The 19,937-nt window shown below is 39.3% G+C and overlaps 1 protein-coding gene across 2 annotated transcripts in view; it reads left to right on the top strand.

Moving 5' to 3' along the window:
• foxo1a (forkhead box O1 a) overlaps positions 1-19,937 on the top strand; it is a 75,140-nt gene that overhangs the window by 29,807 nt on the left and 25,396 nt on the right. The gene's annotated exons all lie outside the window — the stretch shown is intronic.

Raw genomic sequence — 19,937 nt, 5'->3', positions numbered from 1 at the left:
GAAAAGAGAATAATGGCACAAGTGTGGCAGTCTCTCAAAGTTAATTACTTCCAAAGGGAGTAGATAAGAACCTTCATTACCTTTTCATATAGGACATCGATCAAATCTCTTCCCCTGCTGGGTAATGAAACTTGGCAGCCATTCTGGATTCTGTTGTACAGTACCCATGGGACATGTGCATCCAATGTAATCTGCTCTGCCAGTTCTGTTGTTCAGTCTTAATCTTTCTTTGAGATGTAATCCACATATATAAGTTGAGCCTTAAATGCTCTAGAGTGCCAGATGATGCCAACTTTGCAACTGACATCATAGCAAAATACATCACATTACCATGCATTAGCTTCTTACACCACATTACCATACGTTAGCTTCCTGTGTTTTGTTTCTGGGCTTGGTCACAGCATATTGATCTTGATTATATAATCTGTGTAAATTGTGGTACGTAAAAGTTTTTTTTTGTAACCATAATAAAGGCTTTTGAGTATTATATGGCTTGACCTCTAATACAAATGACAAGTGCTGTGAAAGTGACAATTATTTTTAAATATACAAAGGAGGATGACAAATTTTAAACTGGAACAGAAACAGGGATTGAATAGTAGAGTGGTACATTCTGTACTATATGGCAGAGACTATCCTTCAAAAAGCCCCGTCCCTTCACTAAATGGTTAGAAAAAAAATAAGCTACTATTTGATTCAGGAGTTATTCAAAGATTTGCACATTGCATCACTTACCTTGCACAAATGAAAGTATACTCTTATTGTTAAGGGTTAACATTGCAAAGTAAAATATAGACACAAGCTCAAGATTGTCCAGCCTGTTAAAATGTTGTACTTGGACTGTTCTGTATACAGTAGTAAACATGTAATCAATGATTACAGCAATGATATTACACTTTTACATGAGCCATACTAATTTGTTGAACTGATTAAGTTCATTTTATATATTTAACCCAATATCAGTTTTAAAAATATCTTCAAGGTCGTTGCATTGGTGGGACTCACAGATTTGCCAGCTGCTGTCAGAGTGGCATGCGTCTTTTACACTTGATGCAATTACCCCATTTGGACTCTTTAAAAGTTGTGTTGGCATCTGCAATAAAATGAGAAAATGGTGGAAATGCTCAGCCAGTTAAGCAGTATATATGGAATGGAAAGTGCAGTTGATATTTCATGAGATCATAACCAGCAGGATCAATTATTAGCATGTTGCCATTGCCCTAATGGATTTAGTGCTAAGGGTTTGTTGCAAGCATTTTGCTGATTCTTTTCCCAGTACTGAAGTTTGTTTTACTTAATAGCAGGTAAAGAGGTGTCAACATTGGCAAGGTCAGTGTAAGGCAGCATGGAATCAGGCCTTTTCAAAAGGGAAAACAGAACCCAGTAATAATTTTGGGCTTTCTGACTCTGATGATGGCCTCCAGAGGTGGTCAAACCTTTACATTCCATGCGTCAATCTTTTTCATGCACGAGTTCAGATGCGCCATGCAACTCTTGTACCCCCATCCAATACTTGGAAAAATGTCAATATTGAACTTGTGTGTGAAAAAAATTGATGCATGGTGTGTAAAAGGGTGGTCACCTCTGAACCATCTCTTTAACCGGCTACAGCCCAAATATGTAATTTCTTGCTTAACAAAGGCATTTTTGGAATTTGATCATGATCAAGCCTTCTGAGCACTTCCTCGAGTATCCAGATATTTCCCTCTTGTGCAGTCATGATGGGTGCATCTTGGTTGCGTAAACTGCTGGACTTGCCCAGAGCCACCTGGAAATACTGTAGTGATTATTTTATTTCATTTAATGGCTCAGTGTATCAGTGGGTCAAGTAACATCTTCAACATTAAACTGGGCAAGGATGTAAAATGCATCTAATCTGGTAAATACTTCTGCCCCCACCATTTGACATGTGGGTAGAGGGGATTGTTCACCATCCATCCCTCTATAAATAATCATATTGGGCTGAGACCCTTCATCATGACTTGGCCTGAAATGATGACTGTTTATTCTTTTTCATAGATGCTGCCTGGCCTGCTGAGTTCCTCCAGCATTTTTTTGTGTCCGTGTCAGTGTCCCATAATTAGTAAGCAAAATCAGTAGCCTTGCCTCGCTTCTTGTCCCTTTTTGGAGGAATGCCTTTTTTTTTTGGAGAATGACAATGTAATTGTTAAACAGTTTTCTCGGTCCTTTTTCCTGTACTTTCCAGGCTTCAATCTTTAGTGCTGTCTTGAAGCAGTAATAGTAAAGCTGTAAAACACTGTCAAATGAGACATTGGGTGTTCTGTAAGCCTGACAATGTCACAGATATCTGGCAATATTTCCACCAACAAGATCATCTTGTTTGCATAGACCCTCATTCTAGGCATTTCCTTCTTTGTCCTTGAAAGAATTTTCATCTCTTTGCTTTTTCAGTGGAAGAGCGTTTGTACTTTGTCATATTTGTTGAGATTTTTAACGTAATTGCTTGGGGAATGGATTACTATTTTGTATTGTCTTCAAGGTTGATAGTTACCAGACTTTAGTTTCATTTGCAATGAACTTTATTTCCTTCCTGTTCAAGTCTGAACCTCAGACTTGCGTTTTAATCATGATCTTCTCAGACACACCCTACCAAGGCAGTCAATTGACATCCTTAACAATTTATCTGCGTTAGATGGGTGTTATTTTTCACCAGTTCATTCTCATTACCACTGTAATATACTCTCTATGTCCTTGACCTCAAATAGAGTTTATCACAGGGTGTACAGACTAATACATGAGGTGTGATTAGGTTAAATGTTCTGTTTGTTCAGGTTTTGCTGCATACAATAACATGCACAATATACATAATATTTTAGAAATGGTGCTATATTTATTGCAAACAATAAATGTAGTTTACTATGGTAGGGAAGTCTATGACCAAAGGGCACAGCCTCAGAATAGTAGGGCATCCTATAAGAGTGGAGATGAGAGAATTTTTTTAAGCCAGAGAGTGGTGAATCCATGGAACTTGTTGCCACAGGCGGTGGTGGAGGCAAAATCATTGGGTATTTTTAAAGCAGGGGTTGATAGATTCTTGATTAGTCAGGCCATGAAAGGATATGGGGGAGAAGGCAAGAAATTGGGGTTGAGAGAGAAACTGGATCAGCCATGATGAAATGGCAGAGCAGACTTGATCAGCCAAATGGCCTAATTTTGCTCCTATATCTCATGGTCTTATGACCTAATATACTTTTTTAAAAAACTCCATCCTTAAGTGCTTAATTTATTTTAAAATCACGGTGGTACTTGCTTTAACAGATTTTTCATGCCTTCAGCATGACCTTTTGGTTATAATGTGTGTATGAGACTTGGAGCTAAAGGTTTAGGAGCCTTTAGTGAGGCCAAAATGTGTGCTTTTTTTCCCCATCTTGCTATCATTTACTTTTAAATATGGAGATTTGTTAAGCAATTTGGTCTAAATATTCAAATTAACATTTTAACTGTACCAACAAAAGAATTTGTTTCCAATTTTAAAGTTGTATTTAATTTTCTGTAGGCAATGGAAACAGTTGGATGAAATCATTTGGAAGTAATATTGATCCAGAGTCTGAGATGCTTGTATTGTCTACTTGAGTGCAACATTTAAACTTTGCTAATTTTGACATTATCGACTCACTGAAACTGGATTATCTTATTCTTGCAAGCTAAACATTAATACATAGCTATTTATTTAATATATCTGTATAAATTTTTTGTGGAGTTTTGTGAGGGAAAAGTTGTAACTCCATTTTTGGATTTGTTGCTTGACATTTGAAATTGTGTGCATTAATCAACGTATGCAATTTGTAACAATGAGCAAGGAGATGACTTTATTTAACTCTCCTTAACAGTTACTATAGATGAATTAGATGGTTGTGTTTGTAGATGTAATTTAGAATCTGTAAAATTCAAGGCTATAATTTGAGTATTTGATACTGGAAGCTTCTGAAGGTGGATCAACATTTCTGAGTTCCAGTTCTTTTGGGATTGATTTGAATATTTTGTCTTTTCAGTTTTAAATTGATATCAAACACTGTGGGGTTGACATCTGAGGTAATGTTATCCTGTTTTTTTTTGTGATTTTTTTTTTTTCCCCTCTGAACTTTTAGTATTGAACCAAAAGGCCTTTTTAGCCAGTGACAGATTTGCAGTGTCTGCCTGTTTTGTGTGTCTTTCACAAAACAGTAAATCTCAATTTTATTTTTGCTCTTGCGGTGTTATCACCCCCCAAACATTGCCAAGAAGTTCTCTTTATTGAGAAATGGAGTGATGAATGAGGAAAAAGCAGAACAGGAAATCTGTGGCGGGATGTGGTTGTCCTATACAGCCTGTAATTTTAACTCTATGCAGAACTGCAAGGCAAATATGCTGGACAAGATGGAGAGTTGAACCGGTTACTTAAAAATTACATCTGTAATCCATTTCAGGTTTGGAGAATTTATTTCTTTCCACTACATGTTATTGCAGGTGCTGCCTGATTTTCACAGTAGTATTAAAATGTCATTTATAAAACTTTGTTTTACTGACAATGATACAATTATTGGCTGTAGGGCTTGAGGCCTCTCATTCCCAACAACTTTGTCCAAACTCTTGGGGTGAAATTGCTAGATTCCTGAGCAATTTGTTCCCTTCCATCCCGTATCCTGTACAACGTTGGTTCCCATTATTGATGACTTCTTGTGGGAATAACACTTTGTCCTTCATAATATTGAATCGTTCTGTTTCAGAATTTCATTTGGCGTGATCTTAAATGTTCAATGAATCAGATTTCAAATAAGGACAATGTAAAAGGTAACTTGTACAGCAAGCATCGTGTTAAAAGCTGGGACTTGGTTTAATGGCAGATAATAGGAGGTGCATTAACTAATCATTTGAATAACTATCAATGCAGTTGAAACCTGTTTTTAATATATCGTGCAACAACAAATTAAAGCAAAAGTACTGAGGTAGTGTCCATGGGTTCAATGTCCATTTAGATAACGGATGGCCGAGGGGAAGAAGCTGTTCCTGAATCGCTGAGTGTGTCCCATCAGGCTTCTGTACCACCTCAATGACGGACGCTGCCTTCTTGAGGCACCAGCCTCGAGGAAGGGGTCTTTGATACTGTGGAGGCTAGTACCCATGATGAAGCTGACTAATTTCACAACTCTTTGCAGCTTACTTTGATCCCGTGCAGTAGTTCTTCTTCCTCTCCCCCTTCCCCCCCCCCCCCCACACACACACACACACACACACACACACACACACACACACACACACACACACACACACACACACACACACACACACACACACACACACACACACAGTTTTGGCTGACGATACATCGTTAATATTCTACAATAGGCCTCGGAGGATGAGTCACATTGAAACACTGAACAGCTCTTTGGTGGATCTTCAGATTAGAATCCCCAAATTGCACGTCTCATTTTTATCAATTTGAAGAGTGGAGGCCTTAAAAGGAAGGTAGAGTTTTATTGCCTGCTTTCAAATGTGTCTCAAACAGAAGTTTCCCCTACGGAAATCCATTATGTGAACTTTAACAGCTTGGGTAAAAGGTTTAGTCATCTTGTGATCTGAAAAATCTTCCCTCATCTCTAGAAATGACTAATGGAGTGTAATGTGCTGTTAGATATAATTGACAGTTGCCTGGTGGGTTGGGCCATTCATGCTTTAAGCTGATAATTACCCTGGCATCCAGCTTTCATGCTGTAACAAATAAACTCTAGCAGTTTGATTACTCAGTTCTTTGGCTGTATGTGTGCCACCTTCAAAGCTGCTGCCCTGCATTCAGCTAAAACAAGGTACATTCCCCCTTCCCCATTCATGACGTTGGACAAAATACAGCTTGTCTGGCCCTTCAACGATTCTGTCTTTTACCAACAATTAACATGATGGATTTCGATTAATGACATAGTGCTGGGGGCAAGAAAGAGAACTCTGTGGCAAAGAATCTCATAAGTGTCTAATTTGCCTGTTAGATGACATTCCAGTTAAATATTAGTACAATAGCTTGACTATAGAACCTCCTTAAATAAGTTAGCGTGCAGAACAGTCTAACACTGTCCAGATAGCTCCAAGTTCCTGGGAGAAAACATATTCATGAGGAGCATTTTGTTTCCTTAGTAATAGAATCCTTTGTTTCTCCACCTATTGTAAAACCACAAACCTTCTGTGTCTCATAGATGAAGCTTGTATTTGACCTGTTGAGGTTTCCTGTAAAATGTAATTTCTAGTCTATAGAGGTTTCCTTGGAACTCAGACCACACCAGACCATCTTAAACTGTCCCCTGCATGAAGAACGTCTGTTATTACTTCCCCAAAGTATTGCCGTAGGTCAGCAGTTTAAATTGGGGGAGGGGGAGAGAGAAGCACACATTATGGGCAAGACAAAGGAAATAATGAGAATGCTTGTTGTGTGCAGTCCCTGTAAGTATTTGAATGTTCAATATTGTGGCATGTGGGAGATGCTGGGAGGAAAATATATACGGTATATATATATTTTGCACTGCGAGAACTGCTGTATGAGGATGATCGCACTGAAAGAGAAGAAACACACTCTAGGCCAGGGAAACCAAAGCATAGTGGTCAGAGAAGTAAGTTTATAAGTATATATTTTTGGAGGAGAATGAAAACAGTGAAGATAGATGAGCAAGAAAAATAAAACATGGATGAGAGAGATTACTTTTATTCTGCCCATACAGATTTTGAAAGCACCTGTGACTGAGGTTAAACTATTATAAACTTGAGTTTGGGGTGTGGTCCAAGTTCATTTTATTAGCCACAGCATACTCATTTTTACCAATTGTAAATGGGTGGATGGTGGATGTCAAGGCAGGTTTTCAAATTCAAGGGTGTGGTTCAGCTTTGTGTAATTATTTGTTGTGCTTTAGTGGGTAGATGAAATGTACAGATCATAACCTCAGTTCAGGGTGTGGTCTTGTCTGATGAGTAAAAAAAAACTTTTATTATGACAGTGAATTCTGGGTAATTGGGGCAGCCACTTATTTGGGACAACTCTTAAAGAACAAAACTAATTAAGGAAAATAGCCAGTATTCCCTTTGTTTAGTTGGGACACTATGCAACTTGATTGGGCCAGGAGACCATTGCTGAACAGCTTCTAACTAGCGTCAGTTGCATGCTCTTGTATGGCCGTGCTTAGAGCAATCAGTTTTTAATGAGTTGTGTGTGTTTGTGTTCAAAAGCAGTGATTTTTGTCACTGATAGTTGGCGATAAATGAGCAGCAGGACAATTCGGAACCATTTTGCTCACCGTGGTTTCAAGCATTCAGGTTTGGAGATGCCAGAAATGGGTGGTAGTGGAAATGAAACAATTTCGGTACCTCAGCAAGTTAGAAACTATGGGAATTGAAGGTATCGGCAATCATCTTGAATGTCGCCTTTGTTCCCCACTGGATCCTCCGCTCTCACCTGTGGCTCCAAGTAGCCGTTTGCATGCGACTGGCCACACCCTAATCCACCGCTTCGACAGGCAAGCTATACCAGCTGAGGGTAGCTGGCGGGTCTCTTATCCCAGTGCAACAGGGACGTGTTTATCCTAGCATGTAAAGTCAGCTCTGGTGGTCTAAGCAGATAACACCTACGGTGAGATCCAGTGGCCAGTGAGGCAGTTCTTCAATGCAGTGTGAAGAGCGAAGTGCATGACGAGGCATAGAAGTCAAGGTCATCCACTGTAACATTCTCAAAGTATCGGGAATGGCAGAGGTAGGTTTTTACAGGGTGAATGGGGACACTGCCAGTGTGGTGGTAGAACCAGATACATTAGGGACATTGAAGATGCCGTTAGGCATATGGATGAAGGAAAAATGGAGGGCTACATGGGAGGGTAGGGTTAGATTGATGTTGGAGTAAGTTAGAGGTCAGCATAAATCATAGGCTGAATGGCCTGTACTGTTGTGTACTCTTCTGTGTTCAATTTTATGTAATGCTTCTGCCATAATATGCAAAATGGGTTCGCTGGATGATCAAAGAAATGCAGTTGCGGATTGGTGTTGCTGCGAATCTGCTGAGATCTGTATCACTGATTTGCCTTGTGCTACTTATGCTTTTTAAAAAGACATGAAATTTTGTAATTTGCCACAGCACCTGTAGTTTCCACTTGCTTTGATAGGTCAAGCTAGACTTTGAAGTAGCCACCAATATTTTTCTGTATATGTTGTATATTATAAATAAAGTAACATAGTTTAAGCCACAGTAATCGTTTTAGCAATCAAGAAGCATGAATTAATGGCTAATACAAGGGGGCATAATTTTAAAGTGATCGGAGAGGATTTGGGGTAAGTTTTCTATACAAAGTGGTGGGTGAGTGGAAAGCTCTATCGGGGTAGTGATAGAGGCAGATACATTGGGAACATTTAAGAAACTCTTGGATGGGTACATGGATGATGGAACAATGGAAGATTATGTAGGAGGGAAGGGTTTGATTGAGCTTGGAGAAGGTTACACAACATTGTGGTCTGAAGGGGCTGTACCTTGCTGTAATGTTCTCTGATCTAATTAATAAGAATTTTAATGCAAATTTAAATCCCATCTTGCAGAGTGAGCACTTTAAATTTAGGTTTTAAAAGTTGGGGGGGGGGGGGGGGCTGGTGGGGAAGGCTGAGTTCTGGCATTGGTAAGTGACCATGAAGCCGTTGAGAGGGTATTTTTTAAAAAAAAAAACATATGGATCATGCTGCTCACAGCAGGAAAACTGCCAGCTTGGTCTTTAACTGTGGTCCTACATCAATGCAATTGATGCTCTTGAGTTTGTCTGTTTTTTGATGTGTGTAATATGTCGCTCCACTTGAGTTAAATTGCTGTCAGTTATTTCACTGCCTGGAATTTGTTCTGTAAATTGGGTTTGTAATCTGACATAGCATGTGGAATCGGGATAAGTTGGATTCTGCAGTACCAGCCCATTTCAAGTCAGAGGGTTTTGCTTCCAAGAAAGTAATTTTCAGGATGTTGAGAGTTTCAGGTACAATTACTATTTCATCTATGATCTATTTAGATCAATATAGAGTATGAGAAATGGCTTATTTATGCTGTTGGATACAGTGTAATGGAGTTGTATAGTGTGGAAATGGAACATTAGGCTCCACTAAATTAATGGAAATTAAGCACCCAGCATGCTGCTACTTTATGTTTTCCCCCTCCATCTGTTATTTCTGTTACAACAGCATCCTTAAGATGGGAGTTGTTTGTATAGTGAATTGAATCAGTTACTGCCCTGTTAAAGCCTCCATCAGTATTTGGGGAAGTGCAGAGGTGAGCTTATCCAGGTCACAACTCCTATTATTCATGACCATAACCCAGATTAACCACATCAAGTTTTGGAGAGCCTTATTCTTCTGCCATAGATATCCAATGTTTGTTACTGTCCTAGAGAGTATATATAATCCTAGGTTTAATGCTACTGGAGGGATGGAGCTGGGCTAACCCCTATTGACATCAATGGATCTGGGGTTGAGAGGGCAAACAGCTTCAAGTTCCTTGGCATCCACATCACCAAGGACCTCATGGTCTGTACACACCAGCTGTGTGGTGAAAAAGGCACAACAGCTCCTCTTTCACCTCAGATGGTTGAAGAAGTTTGGTATGGGCCCCCAAATCCTAAGAACTTTTTACAGGGGCACAATTGAGAGCATCCTGACTGGCTGCATCATTGCCTGGTATGGGAACTGTGCCTCCCTTAATCGCAGGACTCTGCAGAGAGTGCGGCAGACAGCCCAGCTCATCTGTAGTTGTGAACTCCCCATGATTGAGGACGTTTACAAGGACAGGTGTGTTTATATAAAAAAAAAAGACCCATAGGATCATTGGGGTCCCAAGTCACCCCAACCACAATCTATTCCAGTTGCTACCGTCCAGGAAGTGGTACCGCAGCATAAAAGCCAGGACCAACAGGATCTAGGACAGCTTCTTCCACCAGGCCATCAGACTGATGAACTCACACTAATTTGAGTGTACTCTATATTACATTGACTGTTCTATTTATTATAAATAACTATGATTGCACATTTAGATGGAGACGTAATGTAAAGATTTTTACTCCTCATGTATGTGAAGGATGTAAGAAATAAAGTCAATTCAATTCAAAATTCGATTCACTGTCAGCTGTCTCCTGAGCTCATTATTTCCCTCCCCCCCCCCACCCCCCAGCAAAAGGGACATGAAGCTAATAGATTTTTTTCATGGATTGAGATTATCTGTTGAACTGTTGCTATTTTTTGTTATTTCTCAAGGTTTTCTTAAATAATTTTGTTCTTAAAACTTCGATCATCAGCCTTTTCTAAAGGTTAAAAAATCTTTAGAAAAGGGATGGCAGTTTGTAAAGGCAGACAATCAGAGATTTTTGAGAGTCCTTTACTGTTGCCTGTGGTATCACAAGGGAGCGGTTTGTACTGAACTGAATCCACACTCAATGCTGCAGTCTGTAGTGATGGTGCACAGTGGTGGTATTTGGTATATTAAGATGCTGCCTGAAATTATCATCCTTTTCCTCAGAACTGAAACAGGTTCCTCTTTTCTGAAACTGGAGAAGATTTACAGCTGATTATTAAAATTTCTTTACAGTCAGACTTTTGCGCTGTGCATCTTGTTGGCCAAGCTCAATTTTCAAGGAAAAACTGCATTTACCTGGCCATTCATAATGAAAAAACTGCAAGATGATCTCTTTTACAATGTAAGGATATATTTGGCACCTTAAACTTTCACTCTTAACTAATTAAGCTTAATTTTTCTGGGAGAGATTCAAATTGTAACCATCAGTCAGTATGTTCTGTTCTTCAATTCAATCTTTAAATATTTAATTTGGAACATTACTTCACTTTTGAAAGAGTTTTATATTGAGGAAGATCAACTTTTCAAAGGAACTCTTCAGATGGCAGTGATTAGCAGCTTCTGGAGAACTGGCCTGTGTTTGCCAACCTGTAGCATTGAAGGAAACTGCTGGCTGACCTGCTGCTAATACAATGTGATCCTATGCTGCTTGTGATTGATTGAATTATATGGAATTGGTGCCCTGGGGAAGAAGGAGTGTTTTTGTTGGACCTGCATTGGAAGCAGGGCACATCAACAAAGACATTCTTGGTCATGTAGTGATGGCCAAGTTAGATTAACACTAGTGTTTCTTTCTGATCAATCTCTCATATCCATCAGTTGGTGTTTCCAGAAGTAAAGGGATTTTACGGTGGGGAAATTTTACTGTAGATTCTCCTGTTTGTAAGGAGTCAAGGATGATATTTAGAAGCGGAGCTTGCTTGACCTTGACCAAGACAGACTTCTGTTTGCTTTCTGATACTTTTTAACATCCCCTTGTACTCCCAAAGCCTGAAGTGTTTCTTTTTCTCTATCCTTTCTAATCATATTGATTGAACTTCTGTTTTCTTCTGAGACTTTTTTTATTCTCTCAATCATTTTTGTGAAACCTTCCACATTGTCCCAAAAGACATAAAGACATTTATAAATTGAACTTCCAGACAATTTTGAAACTACTTTGGATATAATTTAATTAAAATCCCGACCTGTAAATTGGCCATTTAGTGTAACTAGTTTGCAATGACATTTCTTCCACATAATCTTTACACGTTGTCTTTCCAAAGAGATTGGGCTTCACTGTTCACTATAATAAGCCTATAAGATTAATAGCTATTGACATTTTCTTAATTCTTCACTTAGTACCAACAATCAAACCTCTCATCCATTCCTTAGTTTTTTGAAGATGATTTGTAGCTTGGAAGATGTTTGATTGAGCCTTAAAATATCCAGCAATATACATGGAATAAATTCGATGCTGCACAGTGTAGATCTGTCATTCGATTATTTCATCATTTTCTGGGATCTGGTTATTAAGGACAAGGTGAGCAATTATTGCCCATTCCTAATTGCCAGTGTGGGTGGTAGTGAGCTGCTTTCTTGAACTACTTCAGACTGTGCTGTCACAGTGCTGCTGGGCAGGGAGCTCCAGGATTTGGCCAGCGACAATGAAAGAATGGGGATATTTCCAAGGGAAGGTGGGAATGTCAATTTCAGAGGAGCATATTCTTGGTGGTAGAAGTTGTGAGTATGGTTTCAAAGTTGGAGTGTTTCAGGTAAATAACTGTAGTGGATCTTGTAGTTAACAAAACAAGATTTCCTCTCAACCATCAGGCTCTTGAACCAGAGGGGATACCTTCACTCAACTTTACTCACCCCATCACTGAACTGGTTCCACAACCTTTGGATTCACTTTCAAGGACTCTACAACTCATGTTCTCATTGCTTATTGCTTAATGATTTAATATTATATTTGTTTATCTCTTTTTGTATTTGCACAGTTTGTCTTTTGGTTATTTGTCTTTGTATGGAGTCTTTCATTGATTCTATTGTTTCTTTGTATATACTGTGAATGTCTGAAAAAATGAATCTCAGGCTGATATACGGTGACACATGTACTTTGATAATAAATTTACTTTGAACTTCAAGATATTGATAGAGGGGATAAGTATTTAATGTGGTAGATGATTGTCAATCAGGTAACCTCTCCCTGCATTGGAGTTCTACTAATTCAGACAAGCAAAGAGTCTTCATTTAGGCTGTTGATGTGCACCTTGTGGATGGTGGAAAGGCACTACGATAAGAGTTGCTCATTGTTGAATAACCAGTCTCTGTTCTTGGAGATTCAGGTGAGTTTGTTGTCCATGGGAACCTCCAGGACATTGGTGTGGCACGTGTCTCTGGCATTCAACACTCTCTTACTAATGCTAAGTGGTTACATCCATTTGGAGTTGGTCATTGGTACTTTTGTTTTTGCACTAAAGATGCTTCCTATTTATTAATCCACGACTGTACCTTGTTTGTGTCCTGCTGTAAGTCTGTGGAGTTCATCAACTGCAGAAAATTGCAAGCAGAACTTTGAGCAATTGTCACCAAACATTCTCACTTCTAACCTTGTGATGGGATGAAGGTCATTGAAAAAAGTGCTGAAGATGATTAGGCCAAGAGCTCAGTCCTGAGGCTGGGTTTTAGCCTTGAATGAATAATTGCTTAGATCAGGTTGCAAGGTTATTCTGAGATTACATAAAGGCCTGGGAGATTAGGAAATGCAATGTTACAGTGTCAGATGTGGTAGCTCCTCTCCCCCTTTCTTTCTCCCTAGGCCTCCCGTCCCATGATCCTTTCCCTTCTCCAGCTCTGTATCCCTTGTGCCAATCACCTTTCCAGCTCTTGGCTTCACCCCTCCCCCTCCTGTTTTATCATTTTGGATTTCCCCCTCCCCCTCCTACGTTCAAATCTCTTACTATCTTTTCTTTCAGTTAGTCCTGACGAAGGGTCTCGGCCTGAAACGTTGACTGTACTTCTTCCTATAGATGCTACCTGGCCTGCTGCGTTCCGCCAGCATTTTGTGTGTGCTGCTTGAATTTCCAGCATCTGCAGATTTCCTCATGTTAACTTTTACCTACCTGGTTCCACTTTTGAGACACTTTTGTCAGCCAGTTTCATTTGTTATCGCACCATGTGTTGTTTAGGAAAATTCTTTATAGTTGATTTATGCACCTGTATCATTTATAAAAGCTCTGAAAACATTCTCCCTTTCTTGTTCTCATGTTGATAATGAAAGTAATATTTTTATGGAAGGCTTGGTTTACTACAACTCCTCTTTCCTACATTTCAGGGGATATGTTCATTCATTTATACTGAGAATCTTGGACTGTATCCTTTCACTTAACACAAGAACACTAGGAACACAAGAATGCTAAATCTTGATGCTAGTGATCTTGGTCCTATGTTTCATCTGGAAATAGAATTAAGGCTTGCATATTCCACCATAAAGTTGCTTTATAGTTCAATAGGAATAATTAATTGCAACATTTTTCCTGTCAGATTATCATACCAACTAGTAAAAGTATGACTATGGTGGTAAGAAATAGTTGTGAAAATGAGTCTATGACCAAAAGATGGACTCATTAATCGTTTTTTTGCTTTGGAGTGTTGAATTACAGGTGGGAGAATTGTTTTGGATGCTCTCCTTTCTCTTACTGCTGGTACATGAAATATGTGTACCTTATTTATAGAGACTGTGTGTGTTGGTGTCTTCCTAGGTGGTCCTTTCGCAACCCCTGGATGAATGGAAATTTCCATCAGTTCCATTTTGGCAAAATTGAAACTATCCTTTTCGGTCTGCTGCCAATAGATGAATGTATGCTGGCTTTTGCTTCATCAACATAAGTGGTTGGCCCAGTAATCTAATCCCAAGGCAGTATGTAATCCTGTGTAGTCCTCCTAGTTATCAAGATCTTTCTTCTTTTTTCTTTTCTCAGTCATTTCCCAAGTCCACCCTTCCATGTTACCCACCAATGCTGAAAAGTGAATGGTCATCTCCATTATACAGATGGAAACAAGCTATTTGGCCCAACTGAACTAGGCTGACCAGGTTTCCCATCTGAACTAGTCCCATTTGGCCCATATCCCTCTGAACCCTTCCTGCCCATGTTCCTGCCTATGTACACTCTTCAACCACTTTCTCTGGCAGCTCATTCCACATGCCTCTGAGCAGCAAAAAGTTGGGATCCAATTAAATCTCTCACCTCTCACCATAAACCTATACCCTGTAGTTTTTGATTTCCACAGCCCTGGGGAAAATGGATACATTCATCCTGTTTGGGAACCTTCCATGAGATCTTTCCCCTTTACTCCAATAGGAAAAAATCTCAACCTGCTTAACTTTTCTCCATAACTCAGTCCCTTGAATCCCATAAATTCCCTCTGCACTCTTTCCAACATAATGGCATCTTTCCTAAAGGAGCGTGACCAAAACTGAACACTTCCAAATATGGCCTCACCATATCTGAAGGTCTGATCTGTAATTGTCTTTTTTTTTGGGCACTCCCCTACTTCTACCAACTAACTGTGACCTATTTCCACTGCTTCCTAATTCTGATGTTTCTTACTGATCTCATAACTCTTCTCTGTTGAGGTCTACTTGAATAAGTACCTTGGGGTTTGTGACTGAATTACTCATTCCTTGGTGGGTTAATTTGACTTGTTAATAGAATCTCCCATTCTGAGTAAACAGTTCAAATATTCAAGTCACAATTGAAAGACTTGAGTGCATAATCTAGGTTGAAACTTCATTGCTCCATCCTGGGAGGGCTGTGTTGGTGTGAAATCTAATTTTTCTCTTCTTGGGAAGCTCCATCTTCTCCTATGATGCATTTTGAGAATGGAGAGAACTCCATCTGCCTTAATCTATATTTGTCCACCAACAAAAATCAGTTTTTCTTATTAGATTTCCCAACAGAGTAGTTCTGACTCCACTGCTTCAGCTAATTGAGTTGGATATGGACTAAAGCTTGAATCTTGTAGCAAATCATCTATTATTACAGCAATTAAAACGTCAAGACAATACACACACAAAACTGGAGGAACTCAGCAGACCAGACAGCATCTGTGGAAAAGAGTACAGTTGACATTTCAGGCTGAGTTCCTTCATCAGGTCTGGAAAGGAAGTCAGAGTAAAGTGGGGGGGGGGGGGGGGGATGGGAGGAAAAAGTATGGGGTGATGGGTGAAACCTTTCTCGTGTTTGTGAGCAAATAAAATGAGTTTGGATTGATTAAAAACAAAGTCTTCTCCGCAGCAAAAATGTGGAAGGTATTTATAGCTAAATTATAATAAAATTTCTCTTGGTGACTTACAGCAGTTCACCAGACTTGATGGATGAGAGAAGTACTCAGTGATTGCCTATCTTCCTACTACAAGCATTTTGCTCTGTACAGTTTTGTCCTAGTGTTGTAGGGTGCTCTTATGGTCAGATTGCATTGCCCTTTGTTACTGATTACATTTCAAAAATAATTGTGTGCTCACCCCCGGTTATATCCTGGGTTCTTAATGGGTGCTGAATGAATGAATGATCCCTCGTTCTTTAAACTGGACTAAACCTGGTCAACCTCAGTGAATCGCTGTTCACTTCTGCTCCAGATCTGCTGTTGCTCATGGCAAGGTTGTGTGGCAATTCGCAAGAGAGCCAACTCTTCCATCCATCGTTTCTTGTGACTTGTTTTTAACTTCAATCAGAAGTTAATGGCTCTCTTTTTTTAAAAAAAAACAACAATCGGGGCAGGACTTCTGCACAGAGGAATACTGACCATTTTCAGTTTAGTTTTGATAGAAATTATCAGATAAATATTATCTCATTCCTCTGTTTGCTGAAGGTATATCACTAAATACAACTGCAATGATACAATTCTGTTTAAATACTCTGCCACACACAGATTACAACTGGAGCCACGCTGACTGAACAGCTTAATGGAAATATTTGCACTAGTCTATATTGACCATTATTGTGATCATTTTGAATTAAGTATGCAGCCAGATTTAGACTCTTTACAGGTCTTGTTTTAAAGATAAATAGCATAAACCCCAGGGGAGGGAAAGCATTTGGAGCATTTTTTTTTCCACAATATATTACTTCTAATTCTCCATAATTTCGAACAAAGCATGCCAGACTCTTCCATTGGGCATTGTTTTTGTAGTTCTGTAGTAATAGAGGGCTTTGCCCTTCCTTACACAGGATGACAGCTTCCTACTTTGTAGGGTTTCCTGTGAAATGTAGTTAAGCCCTACTGTAAAGGAAATGTGTTGCACTTTAGTTAGCTGCATGCTACTCAGTAGAGGTCTTCAGACCAGCTTTTCTTTCCCAGATCTTTTCAGCTGCATCTCTAACCATAATAAAAACTATGTTCCAATGTGTTTTTTTTTCTCTTTTCAGTTTGCAGAACAGTTTGCTAATTAAACTAGTTAGTGAGTACTTACGGGATTCTAGCCAATGAATTAATTCAGTGTAAATCTGTCTTGAATAAATGAGCATGGGTCTTCTGCAGAGCCTCGCAGTTAGAGTTTCTGCTAGATTGAGAGCTTAATGCAACCATCTTTCTTATCAAAATATGCGAACTCACAGGTTTCTGTGAGTAACAAATTTGGCCTATGAATTTCCTGTGCAATTATGGCTGATAAATCTATTAAGGCAGATTTTCTGCCAGAATTGTCCTGATTCTGCTGTAATTTTGGCACATGATGCAAGGAAATCCCAGAGAAATGACATAAACACAAGGCTGTGTCTGATTAAGTCATAAATGGAATGTATCAAGTGGTGTATTCCACCAGCAAAGTTCGACAGGCTTCCAGTGTAAGATGAATCTATGAAGTAAAATCTGTGTTTCAAAGAGAAAATATGCTCGAAGGGTTGTGAGTTGTGAAATCAACATAGTTGTACTTCCTCAACATCAATGGCTAACTCCTCACTGAGGACTTAATTTATCAATTATTATGTTTAATTCAATATATTTTAACATAACAGTAAAATTAGAATTTGTATAAATTCTATTTTAAAACTGAACACTTTTCTGAAGAATATGTGTGGGAGGGCATTTTACAGTCTTGCTGTATACTTGGATATGATTATGATATGCTTGTTTGGTGCATTTAGTGTAGAATAAATAATACAAGTTCTAGTAGTTATCTTTTATTAATTATATTGATCCGCATTGGAGTCAACATTCATGTCTACATCACCAGTGTCTAACAGGAGGAATGGATCTTGTGTAAAGGAGGAAGGGGCAGGCAGGGAGAAGAAATTGCATTTAAAACAAAAAATGAACAGGAACTCAGCTGGAGTTGCCTGCAAAGTGATGGTGTTTTGTAATCACAGTAGCCTTTAAAACACCAGCATTGTCTCTAGACAGAGTGGTGACTGTCACTGTTTGAGTACCAGGAAGTGTGGGTAGTGAGATTACCCATCAAAGCTCCACGTGAGAAGATTTGATTTGTTCCTCTGTGTGCTTTGGCTGAGGACCATTTGCACTGTTCACTGTACACATGTGGCATTGGGCTAGAGATGACTTGGTAGGCTGCAGGGCTCCACAGCTCAGTGGGCTGGAAGGGCCTGTTCCGGGGTGTGTCTCTAAATAAATAGATACATTGGTGAAACCAGAAGCAGATGGGGTGATGGTTTGCAGAGCACCTGTTCTCAGTCTGCAGAAGTGTCTCTGAGATTCTGCTTGCCTGTTCTTTTAATTTGCTCCCCCATTCTTTTTTTTAAAACAACCTGGGCCAGGAATTGAGTACTTTGCTGCAGGATATTCATTCAGCCTCTAATCTGCACCTGTAGCCAGAATGTTTGTGGCTACACTAGTTGAGTGTCCGGTTAGTAATGGCTTCACCTCTCCCAAGATGATGGAAAAGCTTGGGCACCAAGGATCAGTTTTATTCACCATGTATGCTTACACGTATTAGGAACTGGCTGTGGTGTTTTGACACGACATGCAACCAAAAACAACAACATTCCACAAATCTAAGAATAAAGAATTAACTAAAAATAAACTTGAAGGTTAAAGAACAGATATGGAATAAAATGTGCATAAATACCATTATTTACAATGTAAGCAGCATTAAAAACAGTGGTTTAAAGTTTTTGCAGTACAGAGACTGAGGTAATAAAAGGGAGAGGGAGTTGTGGTGGGGACCAACTGGAATGGTTGATCAGCTTAACTGCCTGGGAGAAGAAACTTTATGATGCCATGAAGTTTGTATTAATAGCACTATAGCACTTTCCAGAAGGGAAGTTTTAGTTAGCTGGATGAGCACTGTCTGCAATGTTATGCCATAGAATGTATAGAGTAAATAGTTACCCTCTAGAGCTGAAGCTATTTTGCTACTTGGGGGCATGAATATTACTACCAAATGTCATCCCTTGCCTGAAAGTTGTCCAAGTCTTTTGTATGGGCATAGGTAGCTTTATTTGATGGTTAGCTGTGAATGTAATCAGACACCAGTAAATACTCCTCCATTATGACCTGATGAAAGGAACATTTATTTCAGCAGCTGAGGATGGTTGGTCCAAGGACACTGCACTGAGTGATGTTCTGGCTCGGGGATTGACCTCAACAAAGGGTAATCATCATCCTCTAAATTTGTGCCAAATAATACACATTATTACCAAGGCTCTTCATAGTCTATCAAATACTACCTAAGAAAAAAACCTCTCTATAATGAGAGGTTGGTCAAGAAACACATTAACTCTTTCCTCCCACAACATCAACCCAGTGTAATTCACCTATCACTGAAACACATCTGTTGTAGACATCATCTTCCTGGCCCTATATTGATCTCTGGAGCATCTGGATATTAAAGACACTTATGTTGGACTATTGTTTATTGACTACATCTCCAGCTTCAATACTAGAATTCTAAGAACACTCTCTTCAAGCTCCTAGACCTGAGACTCAACAACCTGCCTTTTGCAACTGGATCCTTGACTTTTGGACCAGCAAGCTCCAATCAATAAGGATGGGTAGTGACACCTCTGCCATGATCATTCTCAACTCTGGTGCCCCACAATTCTGAATCCTGTACAGAGTTGCTCTAACTCTATCTACAAATTTGCAGATAATACTACCATATGGGCTGTATCTCAAATAACAAATTGGTGTACAGGAAGGTGATAGAACCTAGTGACATGATGCCATGATATTTCCCTCAATATCAGAAGAACAAGTGTGGCCATTGGGTTCAGGAAGGGTGTAGTGCACATGCTACTATTTGCATCAATGGTGATGAGGTTGAGGGCTTTAAGTTCTTAAGAGCGAACATCATAGTCTGTCCTGGTCCAACCATGTAGATACTACAACCAAGTATGATCGCCATTTCCTCAACATCTTCAAAAGGCTAAGGAAGTTTGGCATGTCCCCTTTGACTCTTGCCAATTTTCATCACCAAAAACATCCTATCTGGTTTGCCTTGGCAATTGCTCTGCCCAGGACTATAAGAAATAGCAGAGGGTCGTGGACATAGTTCAACACATCACAAAAAATAGCTAAGGTAGACTGGGCAGTAATTAACCTGATTTAATGTGTCAGACTTTTTTTTTTGCACAAAGAAGTTGTTTATCACATTGTC

This window comes from Hemitrygon akajei, chromosome 4 (assembly GCF_048418815.1).
Source record: "Hemitrygon akajei chromosome 4, sHemAka1.3, whole genome shotgun sequence".
NCBI classification, from domain to species: Eukaryota; Metazoa; Chordata; class Chondrichthyes; order Myliobatiformes; family Dasyatidae; genus Hemitrygon; species Hemitrygon akajei.
Note: the sequence above shows the minus strand (reverse complement) of the source record. Positions and strands in the feature narration are given on the sequence as shown.